At 46.9% G+C, this 26568-nt stretch overlaps 1 long non-coding RNA gene across 2 annotated transcripts in view; it reads right to left on the bottom strand.

Moving 5' to 3' along the window:
* LOC137664578 (uncharacterized) overlaps positions 1-26568 on the bottom strand; it is a 196697-nt gene that overhangs the window by 92717 nt on the left and 77412 nt on the right. For both annotated transcript variants that reach the window (XR_011048354.1, XR_011048355.1), the window contains exon 4: positions 16144-16263. This is a non-coding gene — a long non-coding RNA (uncharacterized lncRNA). The remainder of the gene's footprint in view (positions 1-16143; positions 16264-26568) is intronic.

The following is a 26568-nucleotide window of genomic DNA, read 5'->3' as shown; positions in this document are numbered from 1 at the left end:
TTCAAGCCATCTGTTCCTCCTGAGCTGTCCCAAGACACTTCCACCAGGCCTGTCCGTCCCCCAGACAGGCTCCTTGCTCTACGAGGCAAGGGACAACGCATCAACTCAACCGCAAACACATCTCAGAACAGCAGCCTGTTGGCCAAGCATCTGCCATCTCCTCCATGACCCCCATTTTACACCTCTCAAACGATCCTTCCGATACTCCAACACACCACCACCACCGTGCTGTCTGCTGGGCACTGGGCTGCCTTCTCCAGCTCGGTTCTGCGCCGCCCACAACTCTGCTCTCAGTGGTGCTTCACAGCAGGAGTCTGACCGTCAGCTGCTGCGGGATGCCTTTGGTTAACCATTCTACATCAAACACCAACAGAAGATCTTGTGCGACAGGCGAGCCCACCCAGAGACAGTCTAATAAACACAACATGAAGCAACTAAGGGGGAATGGGGGATGTTTGGGAGCAGCAAAATCAGCAGCTCAGCGGTATGAAATTTAAGAAAGATGGTGAACTTCTTTCCTTTACCTAGAGGCTCTGCAGCTGGCAGTCAAGGGCATGGAGTGATGGGAAGTGTCCACCAGGCTTTGCTAGTGAGGGAGAGGAAGTTCAGCAGACAGCCTTGGGAGGGGAGCTGAACCTAAGCACGGGTTATAGCATCAAATATTCAAACTCTTTAGAAGTTGGCTTTATCCTATTAAAATACACATGCTTATCCAAAAACATCACTGTAAATTCAAGATGCAGAATGCTAATTATTATTGAAGAAGAAATTAAGTGTTTTGTGAGATTACTTTCAAAAAAGCAAAAGACCATGAAAGAGAAAACACACGACAGGACTCTCCAGTTTGCAACTGTTGTTGAAGAGCAGCATTCAAAGAAAAAATAAAAATTAAAAAATATCACTTAATGGTTATAGTTGGATCCGTTGCATACATCTGGGCTTACTGAAATTAATTTCAGCTACACAACCTGATCTACACATAAGATCCCTCCACATAGCCACAGTCTCAAGCTAAACTGCCAGCGTTAAGCAGAGGAGGAGTGTTCTTTTGAATAAATCAACAAGAACATCCTTTAGCCTGGGTTTCGGAATAGGCAAATAGTAACTGAAACTAATGGCCAAATTATGTCCCGACTGGTTTAAATTTAGTCAGAAAAACAAACACACAAACCTAAAACCCTCTAGAGTCCGAGAACTTTGGGTGTGTGCAAACAGGAGTGGCCGCACACACGATTTTCCTGTTGAAGCCGTTACAGAACACCTGCCAACGTCTTCAAAGACCACCAGCCCTGAGCAGGGGCACTCTCCGGCAGAGACAGCGCTGTTCGCTGCAGATGGTGCTTCTGATGTTGCAAGAATATAAAAGCAGATTATTCCAACCGTCTCGGCTATCGCTATCTGAAACCCTTCCAAAGGCCAGACCTCTGGGTCTTTGTGAGCCTTGTCAAATGGAAGGTTGAAATGGTCTTGAAATGACAATTCCTGTTCAGCAATAAGTCACACACTGCCCCTAACCCAGAAAAATGATGATGTCTAGGAATAATCATTATTATTTCCTTCCAGGCTGTTAAAATTAAACATATATGAACATTACACAAACCTTCTTTTGGGTCAGTGTTCAGGCAAAAAGATTTTAGAGACAAAAACTACGACAATAAAAAGATAAAGACAGAAACAAGGACACTGCAGTTTCCCAAAAAGGACTGATTTCACTAGTTTCTAGCCACCAGCTAGAAGCCCAACCTTCAGCAAGATCCACTTGCAAGAAGGTGCCATCGTGGTACAGCACTTCCAGCACTCGCTCAGGGCGAGGGCAGGTGCTCTGGGCTCCGTCTAGCTCTTGGTTGAATTTGTTTTCCAACTTGCCTCTGGGCTTTTAGCTATGCTGACTGCAAACCCAACACAGACAGTGTTGATGGCTCCGAGGCACGGACTCACCAAGAGCCATTTGTTTTCGGTGTAGGTGTATCGCATGCTGCCTTCTCCCAGCCAGCCAAGGAAGAGGCACGGCACCAAAAGCTCCACCAAGGTTCTCTACTGTTCACCCAACCCACCACCAACCTACCCAGCCCAGCGTTTACTGCATTTAGGACAATTACTGCTATTAACTGGGTACCCAATAGCTTCCTTACCCCAAATCATTCACCTTTTTCCTCCAAATCCCTTAGGTACACCAAGTGTAAGCAGGTGGGACCTCAAAGCCAAGTGAAGGCACTACCTCGTCTCGCACTGCCATCACCCTGGGGCACCCAACTTCGCAGCCCCCCCAAACCCCACTGCACCACGACCAGGAGCTGCTGCTCACCGCGGGCTGTGCCATTATTTACAGAGCAGATCACAACAGCACGGGCTCATCAGTTCAGCTATTGTGTCTTGTTAGCTTAACTAAATTTCAAACTCCGCAAGGAGCGGCATTTCCCCCTGAAGTTATTAAAGGGTAGATTTCTTTTAATTAAACTCATTTACATGACTAAATTAGATTTAATTACTCCCATTCATTTCCCTAATACCTCTCTTTGATTGGAGAAAGGCAACTTTTCTAATTGCTTAAAACAGGACTCGGTGGGTCTTTCCCAGTACAAGGCGGCAAGAGGAAACAAGAGCTCCACAACTGAGGGGAGAGAGACTCGGGCAGATTTTGGGGGTTAAAGATGCTGGACAAGCTTTTACTGCTAGACTTGTGCTGGGCACGGTGCAAACTGACACCCAACAGATAGGCAGAATTATTTTATTTATATCCCTAACATCTAACATTTATAGCGTGATTTAAAGCAAGTGAAAATTCACTGCAAATTCTTTTCAAGTACCTCATATCTGATCAAGAGACACACTAGGAGATAAACTGCAATTAAACTCACTTCCCTGCTTCTTACTTTTTAAATTTGGAAAAAAAAAATCAGAACATTTGGAACTGAAGGCTCAGTACATTTTTACTGAATGCAGTTCTTCAGCCTCGTGGCCTGCCAGACAGAAAGCTCACTGCTTAAAATCTGAATTTTCATAACTGCAACCTTGGACATGTTTTCATGTTCAAAATGTCAGAATTAGAAGTTTCCAGGTGCAGAACACGGAAGTCTTCTAGGGTCTTGCACACACCATCTTACACAAAATACTTGCCCTCCTTTTACACTAGATATCAACTTGTTATCTAAACTATCCACGAAGCTGAAGAGTCAAAGACAAACTTCCCAGATGGCCAGAAGTCATCGAGTTCAACTCCGTGGGACCATTTGGCACAAAAAAGCTCCAGTTTCATTCCACTGGTCGTTACCTGGTGATGTTCTACCTCAGTAACGTGCAAGCAGAAGTTATGTGCAGAATTCACAATACGCAATTTCTAGGCAACTCCCCACATAGCATCAGTGACTTCACTCACGCTAACTGGAATTTTGCCATCGGTGTCACTGGGAGCCAGGCTGGATATGACATTCTGAACACATAGAAAGCCCCCAAACCACACAGCCCATGGCAGGGACGCCCAGGTTTGGTCCCAGATATTCCTGCAAGACAAACACGAATCTCTCTGCTATTTGGCACCAGTTCCTTTCATTAGATACAATTCTTCTGGCCCCTTTCTCAACATGTAAATAGTATTTATCCAACCACACATGATGTGTGGTCTAATTATCACACTAATACTTTTCAGGAAAAAAAATCAGTGTAATTAACGAGGAAATAAGAAACAAGCCCCCCTGCCCTGCCTTTTTTTTAAATCAGGTTCAGTAGTAATCACAGTGGTTGGAATGAAACGTGGTATTTTGATTCTTTGCCAGGACTTCATCTTAAGAGATGCTGAAATTCAGGAAATCTTTCAAAATAAAAACCTCACCGCTTCTCTGGTCACTTTTTCTGCTCACCCCCCAAGTAACCTTAGTATCTGCACACTTTCTTCATCGAAAAGAAGAATTAGAGTAAGCAGTGTCATCGAAAATCAAGTTAAAACGTTGACTTTACATAGCATCAATTCTCTGAGATAAGCACCTGGCCAATCTCACCCAGGCCCACAGGAAAGGGAGGTTTTGGGGGGCCCAGAAGGTGAAGCAGCCCTTCAGGTACGAAGAACACGTCTACTATTACACAGATTCAAAGCCAAAAATTACCATCACGACTCCTACTTCTGATAGCTTTTGCTCTGTCTCAGTAGCTCCTTTACCAAACTTAAAGATTTGAGGAGATATTTCAACACCAAGAGATTTGTCCTCAGCACTACAGAAACCCTCAGTATTTTCACCTGCACAAAACTCTGGTGCTTGAGCTGGTGTGCCTGGACTCCTGTCCCAGAGGTGGCCCATGAACCTAACTGAGCTCCCAGTTGCAGAGCATCCCTTCCCAGCTCCACCGCAAGCTTAAGCCAGCATTCTGTAGTTCATTTTGGTTGCCCAGAGAGGTGGCAGATGCCCCATCCCTGGAAACATTCCAGGTCAGGTTGGATGGGGCTCTGAGCAACCTGACCTAGTTGAAGATGTCCCTTTAAGGGGCCTTTAAAGGTCCCTTCCAACCCCAACTGGTCTATGATTCTATGATTTTTAAGCAACACTCCTCTTCTGTCCCCTTCCTTCCCTCCAGTACACCACCAGGGCACAAGCAGTGTCGGGGTGAGAGGCTCCTGCTGCTCGCCCATCACCAGGCACCACTCTCCATGTGCACGCCACAGCTCTGCTGGGGCATTCCTCCCTGCCGAGGACGGCCATCCTGTTGGCCACTGCTGACAGGGCTGTGAAATGCCTTGCTCGCCCTCAATATTCCTGTTCCTTCCCCACGCAGCATTCCTTGTTGTCCTCACATTAATGCTAAACACAACTAAGGGAAATTACAATGTAGGGAAGGAAAAGAAGTCTGGAGGGAACACGTGACAACTCCTGCCATTAACAACCATCCCCCTGTTACTAGCAATAGTAACCCACCACTCCCTCTCGTTGGGGTCACAGGGGATCTGCCAAGCAGTTCTGAAGCCATTTCCTTCCTCTTCATCAAACAGGACCATCACTGAACTCTGATTTCAGGGATTTCTGGACAAGAATGAGGCTGTAACTATATGCTTATACCAAGTTTTGCTGTTGCATTTAGGAAACCACTTGAGAAGATGGTTCGTTTCAGGAATACCATGCCATTATTTTGCAAATCCTATGTGGGAGAAACAGCTTGCTTGGTTCTGTTTTCCTATGAAGAATTTAGCATGCCCATCTCACAACCTGGTTTCCGCTGTTTTTACAAGAATAAAGGTTGGTTGCATCAATCAGTCTGAAGGTCTGGGTCTGTTCTTATTTCAACCAAACTACTGTAATTCCCCAAACTTAACCAAAAATGTGAGTAAGCATCTGAGTGTTGAATCATCGTTAAAAAAAAGCTGGGGGGTAGGGTTTTTTTTTTGGGGGGTGGGTGTTGCTAACATCAAGTAAACGTCCCAGCATTGCCTGTCAAGAAATAGCTGAATGGCTTCGGGTCATCTGTGCCACACACGCTGCAGGCAGGCTTTGCGTTTGAGAACGGGGAGAAGGGTTGGGAAATGTAAATGTCTACATGAGACTGGAGTACGTCTTGAAAACTTCGCTCTAATCGTGCCCCCTAACAAATGCTTTTGCTGTCGAGTAAGGAAAAAAGAAAAAAGTGCTGTTTAAAATGTTTGATAATCTGACAAGGCCATAAGGCTTAATGGAATCAATGATTACACACAGATGGATGATTAACTCTCGAGGTTTAATGTTAAAAAAAGCGTGCTGGATTGCTACTTAATGGAATTACGCTGCCCATATGGAAAAGAACTATAGCCTGCCTATACCCAGAATTAGGGAACAGGTGGCAGATCTGGGCAGGACTGCTTGGAATGCACAAAAGCGTTCTGAACTTGTAAGTGCCAGAAAAAAGAAAAAAGTCTTCCAAACTGTGTTAACTTTTCATGTCTGAGAATTGTAAATGGCAAAAATTAACAAAATGATCCTCAAAGCCCCTCGTTTCAAGAAACAATCCCAGCAGGAGTATTTGCCTGCACGCTGCAGGCTCCCAACTGTTAAAAATACCCATGTGTGATTAGGGAACGTTGCTGAACTCGCACGTGACAGGTCTTCATTTACAGATCTACACGAACGCCGTCATCTACGCCGAGCCTATACGTACAGCAGCTCCACTGCTGCCCTGGAGAGCTCCAAAACGCTCACCAGCTCCACGGCAGAGGACCCCAAAAGGACAGTCCTTTGCCATTTGAGTGCATCCTACTCTTTCTGGCCATTTCTTGCTTAGTAACAAAGAATCCCCAGGCCGCTGCTATAGGACAGCACACTGCTTTACTGTGGTGTCACGTTAAAGAATTGCCTCTCTTTCTGGAAAGAGCCCCATTGGATTCCCTTCTCGCCAACAGCTGTGACCCTCACTCACCATCCTGAACGTAATGACAAGTAAACTACCCCAGAGCCTTTGCTTCTGGTGCTTGGCTGCTGGCTCCGAGGCTTGCCAACCACCGTACTGCAGCAGCTCTGCCACAGACCCCCTGTGAACTCCCTGCTCCGTACCTGGGATGAAAAGCACTTTGTACAAGCAAAGCAGCGTCGCCAAAGCTTCTGCCCACGAGCCTCGGAAGGCCACCCAGCTAGACATCAGCTCTGGGTTTGCAGAGCAATAGCTGCAGTAGCCTTTAGGGAGCCAGGACTGGGGGCTGAGAGGACAAGGGTAACATATTGTAAGACCTGTTCCAACAGCAAATTTGGTACCGAGACATCCACAGCCTTGTGGACTGAGTGAGTGTCACCGGTACATTTACGTAATAAACACACACAATTCAAATGGCACAGCTATCCAGAAGGATCTGCTTCTTCTACACCAAGAATAGCTTGCTTGTTTAGTTCAAACAATTTCCAAAATGACATCAACGAGCTTGGAAAGAAAATATTTTTAAGTGAAAATACAGTAGACCACAAAATAATGTTTCTAGAGAGGAGGAACTTTCAATTCACACCTCATACTGGTGAAACAGCTCCATATGGAAATACCCAAAGTCACACTTGGGCTTTGCAAGCTCAGTTAGTAGAAAATTAGGCTCTGCAAATTGCTAAATTAGACTTACAGACCTAAACTCATCTAAATTCTGAGGCTGTCATCAGCAGGGGGTTAGGTTAAGGTATAGCTGAGGTGTAACACGGCCCCCAGAACTGAGCCCTACACCAACATGATCAGTCCCCACGCAGCCCCAGCCCTGAGCCTAAGCCCTGAACCCAGCCCGAGTCTGGCTGCCCGCTCCCTGGGCTCTCAAGCCTTGCCCACAGGTGATACAGGCCATTTTCAGAGACCACGAGCTCTGGCTTGTTCCTCCCCGTGTAAACACTTAAAGGACCAGTTGTCACAAATGACCACTCAGAATACACCGAGGGGGTTTTTTTTCCCGTATAATTTATTCATGTTCTTCTGTAACCAAGGAAACAGAAGTGATTTTTCTCTCTCATCCAATGTTTCCTCTGAAGGGTTGTTTTTTTTAATCCATAGGGTCTAATAGTTGTTGAAAACTGAACGCCAAATTACACCTGAAGGTCAGCATTGCCGACACAGGATCAGGACCCAAGCCTCACTGCTTTCCTTCCCATTGCTTTTCCTGCCCTCCCAGCACTGGTGACTGCACCAAGGCTTCCAGGAGGGCTCTCCCCCTTCAAAGGCATTTCTGTAGGGCAAGAACAGCAGGCTCACAGCACACCCCGAGGGAACAGCAAAGGAGTCCCGCTGCCTTGTCTCAGCCTGGCTCTTCTCCCCCTGCCAAGCTCCACAGACCTAAAACATCAGCTGTGTCCCTTCACAGTGCCCTTCTCTTTTTTAGCCTTCTCCCAGTCCTGGCTGGGGCTGTTCTCCTGGGCAGTAACTCTGCCCCTCACTCCCTCCCGTTCCTGTTCTCCAGGACCTCAGGTAATGTGACAGCACACTTCGTACTCATCACCACTTCTGGTGTGACAAACCACCCAAGTGCCGGTCCCATCACACACCAAGCTTCCCAGGTCCGGGTCAGACAGCACGCTTCCTCCTCTCCTGGCTTCCTTCCTTGAATCCTCCTCCCTTCAATCCAGACATAGAGCAACTCAGAGTCTGCAACATTTAACTCTGCTGTTGGTACTCCCTGCGATGGGCCGCTGGACTCGTGGCCCCGTGGGCAGGCTGCTGTACATTCCAAGACAAAGAATCCACCAGAGGCAGCCCCAGGGACAGAACAGAAAGTCTTTGTTCTCTAATCTCTAATATTAAGTAATTCCCTAAGATGAAGCCCAATAGTATCTAATGCAACACAACCCCAGCAGTCGCTGGCTTCTGCTGACCTCAGCATCGGCTGTGCTCTTTGTGAGCCTTGCTTACTCTACCACCATGAGAAACAAAGCAAAACCACACGGCTCCACAGATGTGCCAGGGGAGAGAAAGTCACAAGCAGCGTTTAAACATAAAATACCAGGGAGCTGTAAATGTGCAAAATACAGACCATTGGAGGCAGTAACTCAGGCGGTTCTCGCTATTCAGCAGTTCTGACGGCAGTAACTGGCAGCAGAATTACTGCACAATGTCATCCTTACGGAACATAGGGTACTCTCAAATTAAATTGGGACTACTTCTGTGCTGCCATTAAGATGACTTATTTGTTTCTGATTAATTAGGTTTCAGCTTCTTTCTTTTTGGCATTCCATTTTCCTCCTGTTCAGTCTATCTGGACAGTCTAGGTCTGTGTTGGCACAGATCAGTCACTGTAATTCTGGATCAGAAATCTGTGGCTCTGATGAACCTGGCTTCTGGTTCCTGTCAATCTCTGTGGCGGGGTATCACGAGACACACAGACACACAGCCTCACACGCTCACATACAATGCGAGATATCTGCAAACGAAGGGGGGAAAAAAAAAAAAGGCAGCCGTGACAAGGTTGGCTTTTTTGGAACCCCGGATAGGTGCCAACTAAAGGTCCTAGCAGCTTGTCTGCCAGAGCTTAAAGAGCTACGACAAACATTTGTCTCCTTGCTCATTTGAAGGCCTCCTCGTCGCCGGAGTGCTGGAAGGCTGCAGGAGAAGCCTGGGCGGGAGGAGAGGGCTCGCTGGCGTAAGTGCTGCTGTGCCGCTGACGCCAGCAGAGTTACAGCCCTCACGGATCCGGACACTCCTGGTTTTGGCAGGCAGACCCAGCTGAGCTTGCACTGCTGCTGAATTATCAGCCTGACACCGCTCTTCCACAGCAAGAAAAAACCATGAACTAGGAATTAAAGCTCAGAGTTGTACCAATTCAAGGGAGAGGAGACGCTGAGGTATTTCACATCGCTCCATGTGAAATTATGTAACTCTGGGAAATGGTGCTTTCTTTTGGCAAACAATATATGGGGTCTCCAACGCGCAGATGGAAGAGCAGCTTATATTTAATAAAATAAAATTTGACATTCATGGCACGTTATCATATACAGTCATACATTATGGATGATATAGACTCGGTAGAGTTTACACACAGTCTAAACGTTTATCCTACAGATGGACAGGGAATTAGAGGGATAATAGTCTGCGCCGTGGAAGCGTTCCAAATGTGCACTTCTCCAAACACAACTTAGTGGAGAATCAGTCAGAAGCGGAGGACAAGCCGTGACATTTTTGCAGTTTCCATTTTCCTGCACTCCCACCAGCCTTTAGAAACCATCCCAGCAAATTAAGGCGCTTCACACCAAACCGAAGTCATCAACTTTCACAGTTTCAGGAGGACAAAAGGGATCTCCTTGCAAACAGTTTTTTCCACCAACCCTCTTGTTTTTCCTCATCTTGGTACAGAAGCAAGCGAGGCGGGTCAGCACTGCCTGCTGCTCACTGCAGGTGTCACGAGCCAGCACACACAGCACCCAGAGTGACCCGCACCCCGCTCCAGGCTATGGAGCTGCAACCCTCGTGCGCCCCGGCAGCCAGCTCCTCCTCAGCACTCTGAAGAGAATATACTTGAAATATCTGCGAGCCCACGGCCAGGAAAGCCAAGCCATGCCACACGCTGCCCAAACACCACAGCTAATTACCAATTTCCCGTAATTATTTAACACAAAATTCAAGTGTTTAAAATACAAGTCCTACTGTTAAAGCTACCTCGATTCAGTAGAGGCACAGACATATCTTAATGCACAGAAGCAGAACACACCAGGTTCTCTGGCTCTTTAAGCCACACATGTCTACACATAGGGCTGTTGAGAACAGTCAAAACAATATATACACACCTATGAATGAACCTGCCTATCTTAAACATTTTTACAGATACTAACCTGTATCTCTAGACGTGCATTTTCTAACAATTTTAATTCTAAAATGTCACTTGTTGTCCAGAATTTTATAAACATGTCATATGAAGTAAAAGTTCTCCATCCAAGTTCTACCCAAAACCTTTTTCTGTGTTTTAAAGTAAAAAACACATTTTAAAATGCTTCAACAACTCCAAACCGAATTTTGCTGTCTGCCACCCCATCCAAACTCCTTCAAAAGCCATCTATAATTGTGAGTCTCCCTCAAGTCATCCTCATCACAGAACTACCCGCTTTTAAAAAAGGCTTTTAGCCTTATGGAATTTCATTGAGAAACTACACATTTCTGGGTATGTCCAACAAATGTTTGAAACTGAAATTTTCAACATTCCCTTTGGCTTGTCGGATTGGATTGTTTTCAAAAAAACAGGAAACCTTGTCATTACAGGAAGAAGAAACCTTCGGTCACTTCAGGGCAAGTTATTTTTTCCAAACCTAGGTCTCCGAGAAGAGAAAAGCACAGAGATAAAATTTGCTTTTAATGCAAGAAATCACCATTCCCTATTTCTGGATAGTCTGTATTGTTTCGAGGTGCTTTGCTCAACTCTCTAGGAACAAGGTATAAGAAAAAACAGTCATGAAGAGCAGCTCATTTGCTATTCTGAAATGAGTTTGATTTACTGGGCCACAAAGTTACACAGCACCATTTACTAAGTCCTTCCTGCTGTTTGTACTCCTTCATTTATGGGTTTGTTCACATTCATTTTGTACTTCAGTTGCACACGATGTAAACAGCAGGTGCTTATTGCTAGCACATACTTAAAAGTCCACTGAAAATTCCAGTAAAACACACCCCGGAGCTTTGCAGAGATTGGAAAACTCCCCTCTCCATTTCCAGCAGCTTCTCCAAGGCAGAGAGCCACCGCCTTGGTCAACAGGGCACGGCAGTTCTAGATGCAAACACGATTTCAGTGACAAGACACAGTGAGAAGTTTCAAGGGGAAGCAAGAAGCCCCAGAGAGAAACTTTTCCACTGAGGCAGAGCACAGAATGAGTGTTCACCAAGAGCTCGCCTAGAACCAGCTTCTCTTCTCCCCTTAAGGTATCCTGTCTGCTCAGAGGAACACAGCAAAACCTCCCATCTCTGCTTAAGATGATTTTGGTTTGCATAATAACACCCCATTGTCAGAACTGGCAAAGCCCTGCAGTTACATAAGGACTTTGAGAGTAACAGGGGTATTTTGGGGGATCTCACCCAAGGCGGCTCAATGGCTAAAAATTACTGAGAAACTTCCAAATGCTTTTCAGGAAGAAATCCCACAGGCACCATGGCAACACCCTTCAGCTGAATTTCTGAGGGAGAGTCGTTGTGTTCCTCCAGTTCCTGCTCAGTAATTTGGAGTTCGCAGAGGACCAGCCCACGAAAGCCCAGTCTGAAACCAAGTCCTAAGTGCTAAGTACCTGGCTCAGCAGTAGGCAGCAAAATTAAGAGCACTCTTAATTAAGAGACCATGAAGCTGCTCTTTTGAATTTTAGCACCAGAATGAAGGTTGACATCATCTACTCTGCTTCCTTGTGAAATACAGATTGGCTGGGCCAGAGGGGAGTGTGTGTAACAGCGCTCTCAGTAGCCCTCTGACAAGGCATTCAGCTGAGTCAAGCGTCATGTAACTAAAGACGTCCTCCTCCTGGATTCAAACCTGCCGCCTGATCTCGGCATTAAATGCAACTTACAACTCGTGTCTCCCGTCTTTTCCCTTGTGCTGCACCTTCTCCTCTGCTGCGCACAACAGCCCCGTAGAACTTATCTCCCCACTGCACGGACACACACAAACCACAACCACGTCACTCCCCCCCGCCTCCGCAGAATACAACGCACAGCTTGAGTTCCAAGTCTCTCTGTCCCAGCCTCTCCATCAGTTCTCCAACTCTCTCCTGAACTTTAGGCAGCTGGGGGTGAAGCCCTTCTCACACACGCTGCCTTCCTTCAGGTTCACTTGGCACCCTCAGTGTTCAGAGGGATGCAAGTGCTAACTCCCCCAGCCCTGGCATAGCAATGTCACAGCACCACATGTTTCTTATGTCAACAGTGTCCCTAAATCCCAGTCCCAAAAGCACTAAAATGAACTCAGTGATGACAGAGACAAAGTCCCAGTATATTACAAGACTTTAGCAGCAATATTCCAGGTAATAGCTCTCTCCATAATCATTTGTCGTGCAATTTTAGACTCAAAGCTCCAAATTAATTACAAACACGAAACAAATCATGCTGTTAAAACATATATTATAAACAAATTATGCTCTCGAAGTAGGTAACTTACAGTCTGGAAAAGTAATTGATAAACCTAAAGTGTTCACAAATAATTGCAGAAGTGACAGGTCAAGTGATCACTGAGTGACCAACATATAAACCTAACCAGGCACAAGCCATAGAACGTATAAACTGGGACTGCCACTCACTTCATCACAGGCTGTAAACAAACCAGATGGGCTTTTTTTTTTTGAGTTTCAATGCAGATGTTCCTGGACAGCATTTCTACACCAGACCCTTTTATCTGTTAAAAGGCACTCTCACACTTCAGCTCAACCCACTGACTTTGACACAGGACTAACAGTTTTGTTCAGTAATCACCTAAAAAACAAAAAGCCTCAAGGCTGTTCCAAGCTCCTGCCTCATTCCAACCCCAGATTCGATGTGCTCAACATTTTGTCACTGAGCCTCTGTGTGACCGGCTGTTCTGGAGAGCTGAACACGCTGTAGCCTCCTGTACCTTCCAGACCAGGCTGCACACACCTACGTCCCACCAACAATCCCACCCCAGAACTTCACCTGCCTTCCAGGGCTCCAGCTATCCATCACAACAGCACTGGCCCTCCAAGATATCACCTGCTTCCAGGGGACGTGGAGATCTCGGGTATCTATCACACTAATTTCAGGTGACACCTACTTGTCCTACTACCCTATTCTTCCTGAATTTCAACGCAATTTTCAAAGCCAATTAGTCTAGAACATAACAATATCTAACAGCCATTGTTGTCTATTGTCTACTATTTGGCCAAGTATCATCTAACAGATCCTGTACAAGAAAAAAGCTCACTTATTCGAGCAGGCACAGCAGCCGCCTTCACCACCACCAAACATGCACGTAGATACTGTTAGCCCTGTCAAGAGAACAACTGCCGTGCATTCAGTGTCAGCTGATACAGACCTGCGTAGCACAGCTCATTGTACATGATGTTAACTCCACAGTACTTAAAACCCACAGAGAAATAATGCAATTGAAACCAGACAGAGCAAGACATTAATACTGTGCATTTTAATCAAAGTGAGAGATAATTATTATGTCTATGTAACTAGAAAAGCTGAAAGGTTCTAATGGGAAAAAATAAAACCATCTGTTTACTCTAAATCATTAAATGAGTGCTGTAGGACAATGTCATCCCCCTAAAGCCTCTAACAATTTGGGCCTTGAGCAGAGATGCAAATTGATTAAATCCAAGCATATTTTACTGCAAATGGCTGAATCAAAATATCGTGGAACAAACAGTCACTCCTGCCATGCATCACAAAGACAAGCAGAAGATGTTTTCCAGTTCCTGAGTTTGCAGACAGGAACAGGATTAGTGGCTTTCTTCTACTCCAGGTTTTAAAACACCACCGGATTGTTTATTTCAGGAATCCCAAACCCCAGCTCATACACCTACATCCCAGTCTCGGAAAATCAGCCTGAACATCCCTTGTCCACACTCCTGTAGCACTAAGGAAAAACAGTGCTTGCCCTTGCCTTCAGGATTGCATTTTAGCTGCCCGACATGACAAGCACTGAACTGTTTTGCCTCTTCCTCCTCCCTTGCAATGTTTTTCCCAGCAGTATGTGCTTAAGCCCTAGTCCAAGGCAGTTCAGCTCCTCACACAAGCTAGGAGAACGGTACTGGTTATGGTTTGCTTTCCTGAGGCAGTTAGACATGGACTCCAGGCAGCCCAGCTTTGAACACCCTGCTGTAGATGAAGCTTATTTTTCCAAATTCATAGGAGAATACTTTTGTTTACGTATACCCTGAGCAAAAGAGGATGCTGCCTGCCTCCCCAAACATGCACACCCAGAGCATCAGTCACTTCAGCACCCTCCAAATGAGGGCTCTGAAACAATATCCTGCTCCTGGGGGTGACAGGGTAAAACACAACCCCGAGCTCACGGGTGGTTGTTGGGCTACACATCTACCCGGTGGATAGATGATGGTAAAGCTGTGGATGTGGTCTATCTCGATTTCAGTAAAGCGTTTGACACGGTCTCCCACAGCATCCTCGCAGCTAAACTGGGGAAGTGTGGTCTGGATGATCGGGTAGTGAGGTGGATTGTGAACTGGCTGAAGGAAAGAAGCCAGAGAGTGGTGGTCAGCGGGACAGAGTCCAGTTGGAGGCCTGTGTCTAGCGGAGTTCCGCAAGGGTCGGTACTGGGACCAGTTCTATTCAATATATTCATTAATGACTTGGATGAGGGAATAGAGTGCGCTGTCAGCAAGTTCGCTGATGACACAAAACTGGGAGGAGTGGCTGATGTGCCGGAAGGCTGCGCAGCCATTCAGAGACACCTGGACAGACTGGAGAGTTGGGCGGGGAGAAATTTAATGAAATATAACAAGGGCAAGTGTAGAGTCCTGCATCTGGGCAAGAACAACCCCATGTACCAGTACAAGCTGGGGACAGAGCTGTTGGAGACCAACGTAGGGGAAAGGGACCTGGGGGTCCTAGTGGACAACAGGATGACCATGAGCCAGCAGTGTGCCCTTGTGGCCAAGAAGGCCAATGGCATCCTGGGGTGTATTAGAAGGGGTGTGGTTAGCAGGTCGAGAGAGGTTCTCCTCCCCCTCTACTCTGCCCTGGTGAGGCCGCATCTGGAGTATTGTGTCCAGTTCTGGGCCCCTCAGTTCAAGAAGGACAGGGAACTGCTAGAGAGAGTCCAGCGCAGAGCCACGAAGATGATTAAGGGAGTGGAACATCTCCCTTATGAGGAGAGGCTGAGGGAGCTGGGTCTCTTTAGCTTAGAGAAGAGGAGACTGAGGGGTGACCTCATTAATGTTTATAAATATGTAAAGGGCAAGTGTCAAGAGGATGGAGCCAGGCTCTTCTCAGTGACATCCCTTGACAGGACAAGGGGCAATGGGTGCAAGCTGGAACACAGGAGGTTCCACTTAAATTTGAGGAAAAACTTCTTTACTGTAAGGGTGACTGAACACTGGCACAGGCTGCCCAGAGAGGTTGTGGAGTCTCCTTCTCTGGAGACATTCAAAACCCGCCTGGACGCGTTCCTGTGTGATATGGTCTAGGCAATCCTGCCCCGGCAGGGGGATTGGACTAGATGATCTTTCGAGGTCCCTTCCAATCCCTGACATTCTGTGATTCTGTGATCTCCTACATGAAAAAAGCTTTCTCCAGCTGGGTTTCTCACGGGCTTAGAAGAACCTCACTTTATCCAGCAAAGACCTGCTGGAACACAGCATGGATACAAGCAGCTTCAAAGAGATATCTCAAGTTTCACTGCTAACAGAAGCGACGCAGATTTCAGTTTAGGTGATACGCCGTGAAGACAATAATCAAGACACTGCCTTGTAATTATGGCACAGGACTTAAATTTCATTCCCAATCTGCCCTTTGTGACCAAGTTGTCATGTCTCGTTTCCTCACCCGTAGAAAAAAGGGTAACACTTACCTCCTCACCTGTTTGCCCATCTTGTCCATGTAAACGAGGATGTATCTTGGGTGGGGTTTTCTTCAGTACAGTTTCAGCACACACAAGCCCTTAGTGATGTTTTGCCCCCAGAGTTTATTAAGTGTGTAAACAGAGATACTGAACAGCTTTTAAACTATAGAAGCACGATCTACAAAGAGCTGGGAAGCAATCTGAGCAAAAGCAGAGTCGTGACTCACCGAGAGCAGACAGCAGCCCAGCCAGGAGCGCAGCGCAGATCCCACGGCGTTAGGTCAAGTGCTCTGTCTAACGCTCCACAACCGCCTTTTTGAGGAACTTCTGGGATTCTTGGTGTTTTTCTGAAATGAGAAACAATAATAAAAAAGTTAACACAGCTTTTAAATTCCAAAGCGTTCCCTCCTACGATTCCTTACGTGTAGTACTCAACAGCCACAAAGTAGCATGTGAGTTGTGGTGACCCAAATACACACACCTCTCGCTCCACTACTAGCACCGCTGGGTTCCTCTCAGTCTCCTAACTATTAGCTGCACACACCTATTTTATTAAGGTATGGCATATACTTAGTGTAGCATTCATCGTGAGCTAAATGCTTCGATGGCTTTGTCTTTACTCTGAAGGGCTTACAGCTACAAGACAGACAGCAGGAGAAACAACGCTGTGAGCCTCTCCAGAGATAAACAAACATGGTCCATCCAAGTTTCTACCACCACATCATATCAGGAATTAAGTCCAGCACAACTGCAGCTTGGTCCAGTAGCAGAACACAGCCCTGTTGTTCACGTACTGGGACTATACAGACTGCTCACAACATCTCCAACTGCTGAGTATAACCCTAGTAACTTACTCCAGCAGCCCTACCTCTGTAGTTAGTGTTACATCGCTCCAATGAACAACCCTTGAAGGGAACTGGGAAGGCAAAGCGGGGAAGCAGGAGCACTGCTGGAAGCAGAGAGGCCCTCTGACTGGCCCACGAAGGACCCCCCCATATCGAACAGTGCAATCCCACCAACTCCAGCAGCATTATGCCATTTCATACCACCAAAGGATCAGGACCAGCATCTACCACGTTACATCAGATTCAGATGTCTCTTACGCCTGAAGGCTTTGCCATGACCCATATGACCTCAAGGAAATCAAGATGACCTCCAACTCAGATGCCTGTGTAAGGCCTCACACGTTACTCCTCCTCAAGGCAGGAGAGGGTCAGACGCCCGACAGAACAGCCCTTCAGCACAGCCACGGGAACTGCTGCTCCCTGGCTGCCGGCAGGCACAGACCCGGTCGTGAAGGGCAAGGCTGGGCAGCAGGACTGCTCTTCCCTCCTCCTTCCCAACAGTGAGGCTCCTGACTTCCAGGAGGTCAGACCTTACTCCTCAGTCTTTTCCCACCTCATTCACCTGACAACCTCCTCCACAACAGACATCTTATCAGACGTGACTGATTGCTGTAATCTGTACTCTGGGCAGCCATTAAGCAAATTACCTGAATCATTGCAAGGATTAGTCTCATTAACACATGATTAGCATCAAATTAAAATAATGAGTGTTTAACTTCTGATGTCTTCCAGTTGTTTGAACAGCTTGATCAGCCACACCAGGCTGGCAGGGAGGTGGTGGGTGTCAAAGAGTCATAAGAAAAAAAAATTAAAATACCTAAAAAGGTAGGTTGTACCACACAGCAGAACAAAGCACAGCCGCCCTCGGAGCGAGCCCCGTGCACAGGTCACCACCAGCACAGGTGACACTGGCAGGGAAGGATTTACTCTGCCAAATTCTGTCTGGAAGTGAAAACTGCCCAACTGAGCCTATGACAACGTCACAATTCAGAGGAGCATTTACTGTCCCACGTGCAAAGAATTCACTGCATTCATCCTGGTCAACGTTTACTTTCTACAGGTTCATAGCCTCTGGTGCCAAACCCAAAGGGAATCAGGACTTTGCCATTTGACAGTGGGACTTGGCTTGTGAGCTTAAGTGACCAAGTTAGAATGAGAACCGTTGATTTAGTGTAATTTTTTCTTTTTCAGCTGTTAGTTTTACTGAGAGGAAGAATAAAAAGGGGCTGTTGGGTTTTTTCAAGAAACTTACATCCCATTTCTCGCGCATAAAATTTGGCAGGTCAAAAGGGCAAGTGATTTATGGAAAACTCACAAATTAAGGTATGCTCTCAACATTTTAAAACATCAGATTCATTGTTTTAAGGATTTTCTTCACGCTTCTATTTCCATTTTTGAGTCATCTCCAATGTTAAAGAAGGCAAAGCCAAAATCACATGAGTGTGAATAATCCTGGCAAGTGTTTTGCTTCAAAACCTCCCCTTTTTGATCTGGTGCCTTGCTAACAAATCACCTCTTTTTCCCATTTTTTTACCCACAACCAGCTACTTGCTCTCCCTGCAGCTGGTGTGCTGTTGGGACTGAAGCTAAGGCTCTCCAAAGGCTCAACTCTCTCTAACCTGCTGCAGATTATTTGGTTTATCTGCAGATGAATTTACCACGTTTCCTGCTGTCTCCGCCTCTCCTGCACGCCTGCAGAGCTGCAATCAAAGCCGTGCTTCTCCTCGCCTTACAGACTACAGCTGACTGCAGAGACTGCCTGGGCCGCTTCCAGTTCAGTTCCTTCACCACATCAGTGACAGGCATCTTCCCCTGCCTCTGAAGGTGCTGCGAGATCTGAATATGCAGGACCTGGACCTACATCCACACTCAAAGAGACATTTCTCTCTCAACGAAGGAATTGACAGCACATGTGCAGCAGCCAATGTTTAAGCCTCAACATCTTGGTTATTTATTCTTTGAAATGCCACAAACCATAAGTACGTATTATAGACAAATCACTTGTCAAAGCTCTTTCTTAATTTAATTACAGCCATTTTTTATTCATGGAAGTGCAAAGAAGCAACTTAAACAGATAACATTTTTCACACTTGCATAAAATGAAAATAGCCAAACTAAATTTTGGCAAAGTATCTAACAACAAGAGATCCAAGCAAGGACTATGTATGTGCCAGCTTCCATCTCTGCTAAGGCGTTAGCACTGAGCTGCACACACAAACTCTCCTGGTTACATTTCTTACGGACCCTGACCCTTCCTGCGCTACGAACACACCAGTGGCCCTTACGCTGCGGCCCAGTAGCCCTCTCCAACACCCACGCTGGAGCTGGCCCGCGTTGCTCCACATTAGGGTGACTTGCTGGGAATCACTAACAGAGCAGGGCAGCACAACGCTGCTCGAGGTACAAACACTGTACCCCAGCAGCACCCTCCGCTTTCCCAACTACGCCACGTCTTCACACCCGCATTTCCCAACGCAACGACCTGATGCACATCAGGAGCCACCACTACCATCCAGAGTGACAAAGCCTTCCAGTTCCACCGGGTTTGTTCACACCTGCTGTAGTGAACAGAAAATCACTTATCAATTTGCCTTCCAAGTTTGCCGTTGTGCAATCCCTTCCAGCGTTCAGAAATGTCACGGTTTAAGCGATACCTTCAGACTCCATCTGCTGCATATCACTGACCATGTTATGCAAACTACGTTTTGGCCATTCACACTCGCTTGCTTCCGCAGTACCTGGGGGTGCCAGACATATGTTTCCTGTTCCCCTTGCCTCTCCTGGGCCACGTGCAATCCACTCCAACCACCACCTTCCCTATACACGCACCTTGCTGCTCGGTAGGCTTTTTTAACATATAAATCACACCCACTACGCCAAACACTGATTGTAAAACACTTTGTGCAGCAGACTGCGGCATTCCATCAGCTTTGCTGGGATCCCAAGTGTGTGACCACCAGAGCTGCAGGTGCCCGGCAGCAAGGCGGTGGGTGACCCTCCCCGAGCACCAACGCAAAGCCTGTTCAATAAAGCCCCCCGACAAGTCAGCGTGCCACAGACCCAACAGGACTTGAAGAATCCCGTTTTCAGCCACGAGCTATTGCTCTGTTGCTAGGCAAAACCTAAGGGGTTTTTCTCATCCTTTTGGAGAAGCCTCTGCTCTCTTCTTGAGGGGCAGAGCTGAACTGCATACTGTCACTAATGCAGAATCAGAATGACAGCATACAGCCCTGCTTCTGATTCCAAGGCATGTCTCCAGCCTGTTCCCTTTTGGAAATAACACCATGTACTCACACAAACTATAGCACAAGGGGGGAAAAACCCCCCACACATCACCCCACTGCTGCAGGAGGATGATGTCAGGGGCTTCGCTTTTGTTTTTTACAGTTTGCACTGGAGGAAGGAATAAAAAGATGGAAACTTCAGCAGATTCCATGTGCAAAACAAACAGCTTTAAGTGAACAAAAAAACCCACGTCCACTCCATTCACAGGAGAAGGGAAGGGCTGTCTACGAGCCCATCAATTTGTTGGTCTTCCACTCGTATATCTGTCACTTGAGTGTTGAACACACACTGGGATATGCTGCTCTTTTGTTCAAAACTCTACTGATATATTTTTGAGCAGTGAGGAAGTTCAAGTGCTTGAACACACCAACAGGGATCTTCCAACAGCGCCAAAGCCTGGGCTAACCCATCTCTGTGCCCAGGCTGCAGAGGAGGGCACAGCACGGCCGTTCAGAACAGAAGATGTCACGTGTCGTGGAAAGAGCCATTTCAAACTGCCATCACCCTCCAAAACAAACCACCTACATCTGTGGTAGGACTAAGTCATTTGCGTTGTTCCTGCTACTGACAACCTACTGTAACGCTGCTGCTTCAGTTACAAAGCGTAGTAGGGACTACGTGTCCATGCGAGCAACCTGCACATCACTGAGCTGGTGTTCTCAGCTGCCTTGGTTGTTTACAGGAGGGAACTACAGGGGCAGACTTGCAGTTTGCTTCCCCTCCTGCTTACGAATCCTCGCTTCTGCCAAAGCTCCCCTCCCAACACCACCACCAGGCTGCACCTTCTCCCCAGCCCGCCAGGCCACTTCTCTACACAGGAGCTGCTTGTCCCCAAACCCCAAGTGCAGAGCCACCCTTTGCTCACGAATAGCAGAACGATGACACTCCGCACATCCTCCTCCCCTGGCCACAAACCCTCCATCCTTCCCCTCCGATGTCTCTTGGGAAGGACAACAACGTTTGTGAACAGGCACGCAGGCTGCTCCCCGCGACTACCTGTTACCCCCTTCGCCTTCCACTCACGGAGCAATAAACCCACACTGCAAACAGGCCAGAGGGTGACACTACACCGAGGAACAGCGTTCCTCAGGTCCTACGCGCTGCAGGAACATCTGTCCAGACTGACGTTGTGGCAAAACCCGAGTGACACTAAAAAGGTGCCCCATGAGCCCGCCTGACGAGCCCGGCCCCTTCCGAGGGGGAAGGTGCTGGCCCAAGGGCTGCCACACACTAACACCTGCACAAGGTAGGAACAGGAGCTGCGCCCCGCGACAGGTTACAGTCCTACAGCGCTCTCCATCGCCCTTCTGTCCTACCGCTTCCCGCTTGCTCCCAAGCACCAGCAATTTATTGCTGCCTGCTATTAAGCAAATTACGACATCCCCGAAGCCTGGCGCATCTGTGCTGGCTAACACATCAGCAGAGGCAGGAATAGGGCTTCCCAGCAGGAATAAATGACTTCTCCCTTATTTGTGTCCACCTGGCTTAAGGTGCAGGGAGTCGAATATGAAGAACGGGTGGGTTTACTGCACATTCTAGTTACTATCTTGGTAATTAAGCAGATAACTCAGTCTAAGTATTTGCAATTTCCTAAAACAGCGTTGGTTAGTGCTGCAGCTGGATCTCAATAACCATTACTTCCCGCTTCCTACAGGTAGAGATAATTATCCACGAGTAAACCATTACCTGTGCTATAAATTACCTACAAAAATTTGGGCTGGGTTTTTGCCAATCACCGTTGCAATTAATTAACCAAAATTGACTAGCTGGCTTTAGACCAAATATTTCCTCATCAGTATTCAACGCCAGTGCCTACAAGATGAAGGAAACAAACCAGAGACGAGAGAAATCTGACAAAGGTTAGGAAGGGATGAAAGCGACCGAGAGCCAGGCAGCACTGGTTCTCTGTCCTCGCACGTGACGCTGCCGCGGGCAGGGCTGGGAGCACAGCTCAACATCACCAACGGCTACGTGGGCAGGAGCGCTGGCACCCCAGCAGTGCTGCCCACAGAAAGAACCCTTTAAGAGTACAGAATTGAAGTCAGTTATGTGAGCTATTTCTTCTCAACTCAGAACAACTCTTCCCCGCTGTCACAAATACAAGTGTTAGTTGAAATAGGACTAGAATATTTATTTGGTAGCGATTTTTAGTACCAGTTCTTGAAAAAGTAAGGCACCTCATGCACTGTAAGGAAGATACAAAGCTGTAAATGCTGACAAAACCCAGGGATTAGCAGTTATTTTACACTGTTCTGGAGAACTTGTCAGGGAACTTATTTCAAACCAAACAATCTGCAAAGAAGATCACTAATAAGGATCATCTAGTGCCTTCCACATCACCTCAAAGACCGTTTACGAGATGCTTTTCTCATGTCACCTCCGGTTATTGATTTATTAAAAAGCAACAAGATATTTCACCGCACAAACTAAGATTTTTTTGTTATTTATGCAGGCCTGTCAGTGTCGATGAAATACTGTGGATGCTAGATATTACCTGCACTCCCTATAATTAAGTGAAAGGCCAGGCCTTTGAGGAAGCGCTCAACAGAATTCTGATCCTGACCAGGCAGAAGGGGCGAAGGGAGAGGTGGAGAGGTGCTCCCGAGGGCAGCAGAGCCCTGTGCTCCTGCTACTGCCCTGGAGCAGCCCCCACGGCTCCCCAAAGCTTCGTGGTACTTCAGAGGTCAGGGTTGGATCCAAGGCTGCCAGACCAAGGGGAAAAACCTGTCACCAACCAACGGCTTGCCAGGGTCAAAGAAAAAAAAAAATGAAACCCAACTAACAAAAAACCCACCCAACACAAAGAGCATCAGGGACAAAGTCACCCGTTCCCACTGAACTCACCGAGCTACCAACCAGGCTTCAAAGCAACAGATGCACGTGCAACCCCCTTCCCAGCAGGCTGCACACACTGCCCAGCTCTGCAGCGAAGCAGAAAGCACAAGTGTCTGCAAAATATCTCCTCCATTTTGCACTATATTTATGTACCTGCTGCAAAGACGACATCATCCCTGCTTCTCCTGGGTTATTCGCATTTAAGGTTCATTCAAACATTTGTTAATGAACAGTAAATCTTTAGACTGCTTCGAACTGCTCTGTTTAATAAACTGTGAGCATTTCATCAACATGAGTCAACACTCAAACTCATCTAGGAAAAAATCCACATCCGTCTGAGAGAAAAATGTACTCAACTCCTACGAAGGCCTTGGCAGCACAACACACGTTCAGAGGGACTGAAACAGGTCGGACCATAAGCAGAGTCAGATTTTCAAGAGCTTCATTTTAGAGTCTTGAAATGAACCAGACTGATTTCTGCAAGCACTCTAGGCTACAACCATCACGTGGGCACTCCAGGTGCCCGAGGTGTTAGAAGGACGCTAGATATCAAGCGCTTCTGAGGTGCATCTAAGTGGTGTGAGGTGTTCAGAGGTACAAGACTGAAGGCAGCTGAAGCTCTTGCATATCTTGCTCAGGAATGAGTCCAGACAAAATGATTGTCCCCAAGATTATAGCGTGCATACGCCACAAGTCCCTCTTTACCACTTAAACACTTCATCTTTCTCTGCTCGTGCTTCGTGCTGTCACTTCTGCTTGTGTAAGGGTACGTGGAACATCACATCTGGGCCACATTTCCAACTCACCTGGCTAAACAAGTGTTCTTGGCTAGCTACAGTACTGAGCCAAATCAGGGACTCTTGGAAGACAAGAGCAGGTTACAGGCCGGATGAAATTAAAAAAAAAAAAATCAGGAAACAACTACATCTCTGGCAAGTTTTGGAGTGAAAAAAAGCATGGAAGACATCTCTGTCTAGCAGGGACCATCACTTGCCAATTCTCCAAGGGCCACACAGAACTCTGGGGACCATCCTCTAACGTTGCTGAGGTTAGCCCATGTTGCTAAGCTCATGCTTGCCTCTTGCCACTGATCAGACAACTCTCTTGGATGAGCAAAGCGTAGACTAACCCAAATTAAAAAGCCTAGCAGGTTTTAAGAAAACAGAGTGGAAAAACCATTCTCCTAAAGGTCAGAGTGCTCTCAAGCACTCCGTTTTTAACTGCTAGTCTGGATTTCACACTTCAAAACTATCTCTTTTCTAACAACAAAGCCAAAATAAAGTGTTTTCATCAGTTGGATTTTATTTTTTTCCCCCAAAACTGCAACAACAGGTGCTTTGGAAACTGCAGTTTTGGTCTATTTTAGAATAGACCAAAGGAACTTCACCAAATCCCCTTTTTGCTCCGTCATGCTCCCAGTGCAGCAGAACAAACAGCCTGGTTCCCACCCCACAGCGTCACACCACAGCGCCTGCTGCGACAGCGCTCAGGATCTCCGAATGCCACAATCCTTAGAGTGCTTGGGCTTCCTCCACAAAAACCCCAAACAAAACCAACCCCAAACCTGAAGGAAAAGCTGCAGCTGAGGGTCCTGCCTTGAGAAACTCTCCAAGACTCGTGACACCACCCGGGCGGCCGGGTGGAGTCCCTCTGATGCCCAGATGCAGCCTCATCCCATGGATCCTGCTGCCTCCTTGGGATCCACCTCGGCATTTTGCTAACTTTATTCTCAAGGTCATTTCTTGTTTATTTAATCATCCACCGTGCCTGCAGTCTTGATAGGTCTCTCAGTCCCCAGGCTGGTTTCTTAACTTTAAATTAGTTTCCAGGAAAGCAGGGCTGGTACCTCAGAGGAGCAGCAGCATTGTTTTTAACACACCGGTAACTAACGCTGCCGGTCCTCGGGGAGGCTCGAAGGACCTCAAAGGCAATAGTTCTCTGCCCAGGAGCAAAGAAGCCATTACAGCTTGTACCAGAAGATTTAATAGGTGTCATAATTTATCATGTAAACCGAAAAGTGTTTCTTAATTAAGTGCGTACGTTAATGAATTTTTTAATTTGATCCCTGTAAGTACCTTGCTATACTAATTGCAATATTCTACACATTAGTCATCCGCTGTTGCCCTTGGCTATTTTCTACCCTGAGAGGGAGAGATAGAGCTTTTCAGTTAAAGTTCATTTAACTCTTTCCACCCAACAAATTAAATCTCCTGTTATTCACAGTGCAGAGTGACAGCTGCACTTCAGTCCTCGAGCACCTGAAGGATAGCACTGCGCACACACAGCAGCTCGGGCCTCGGCACGCTCTGCCACGTAGAGGGGATGAGAGGGAAATGAGGGAGAAGCCACACCACCGATCCACAGAGGAGAAACATCACCTTGCACTGGAGAAGAGTAGGGGTTTGCTCCCGGCACTGGGAAGAGATGCAGGACAGGAGGACTACGAGCCATGGACACTCCCTAGCGTGGCTTCAGTGCCGTGACTGGGGGTCATTTCAGTACCTTGGTTACAAAGGGCACCAAGTGACCGCAGTTTCTGACACAACTTCCTTCTTAGCCATACCCTTCACTTTTTAGTTCGTTTCTGCTTCTGGAGCTTGCATAAAGGAATTCAGAATTTCAACTCAACAATGACTCCCTAAGGGAGAATTTGAGATTTTCCAAGAGAACCTTCACTGTTCTTTGGGGGAAAAAGAAGTAATCATCTTTTCCATCCTGCCTGTCAACACAAAGTGTAATATGTGGATAATACAAACGCTGCCTTCCCCGCTGTTTCTGTGCCATAGATGACACAATTAATAGCAGCCAGTCATCATCTGCTGAAGCACGTTAGTCCTCACAGTCTGCATCTCCAAGATGATTAAAAGGAACACAAGGCTTCCCCCAACGCTCCTTAGCTTGCCTGCCAGACAGGTATTTACAAGGAGTGGTCGTCGTGTACAAACTGACGCTCTCCAGGACAGAGAGCAATAAACTCTCCCAGGCTCTGGACTACAAATAGGGAAGCACAGCTCTTACAACTCCCCTTCCGTGGTGTATTAGTGTGTATTTCCTGCTCTGCACGTGATCATAGCGTGCATTCCCTGCTGCTGCACACGCATGACCCCAGTTACATCCAGGTCCAATAAACTGTAATAAGGTACAGGAAAGACATTTGTAATATCTGGGCTTTCCTCTACCAATTTTCTTAATTTATCTGTGCAACACAATATGAGTCTGTTGTGCATCTGAATAAAAACCCTTTAAAAGTAATTAAAGAACCAATTCTAACTTGGTAAAAGCTGGTGTCAGCTGTCAACTCGCAGAAACCCCTTTTGAACACAACCAGTCAAACACCCTGCTGTATTTTACGTGGGCATACAGAGCATTCTAAGAGAGACAGCTTCTCGAAGCCCAGGGAAGTGTGAATTAGGAGCTGAGCTTTGTTAGGCCTCTCAGAGTCCTGCTCTAATTATTGACTTGGAATTAAATCTGCCTCCGAACTCAGCACAACAGTAACGCACCACAGTAATTCAGCACTCGGTTTCCCCCCACCACTCTGAGCACATCACAGGTTTGGAACTTCTGCTGGAAGTTCTCCTGACAAGCTTACACAGGCAATTAAGTGGATTACATGGAACACGTTCAAATAGCCCAGGAACCTCTGAGGCCAAGCAGCTCCATGGAGCAGTACTGCATCGCTCATTC

The sequence above is a fragment of the Nyctibius grandis genome, chromosome 6, assembly GCF_013368605.1.
Source record: "Nyctibius grandis isolate bNycGra1 chromosome 6, bNycGra1.pri, whole genome shotgun sequence".
NCBI classification, from domain to species: Eukaryota; Metazoa; Chordata; class Aves; order Nyctibiiformes; family Nyctibiidae; genus Nyctibius; species Nyctibius grandis.
This window is presented reverse-complemented; position numbering and strand designations above follow the sequence as displayed.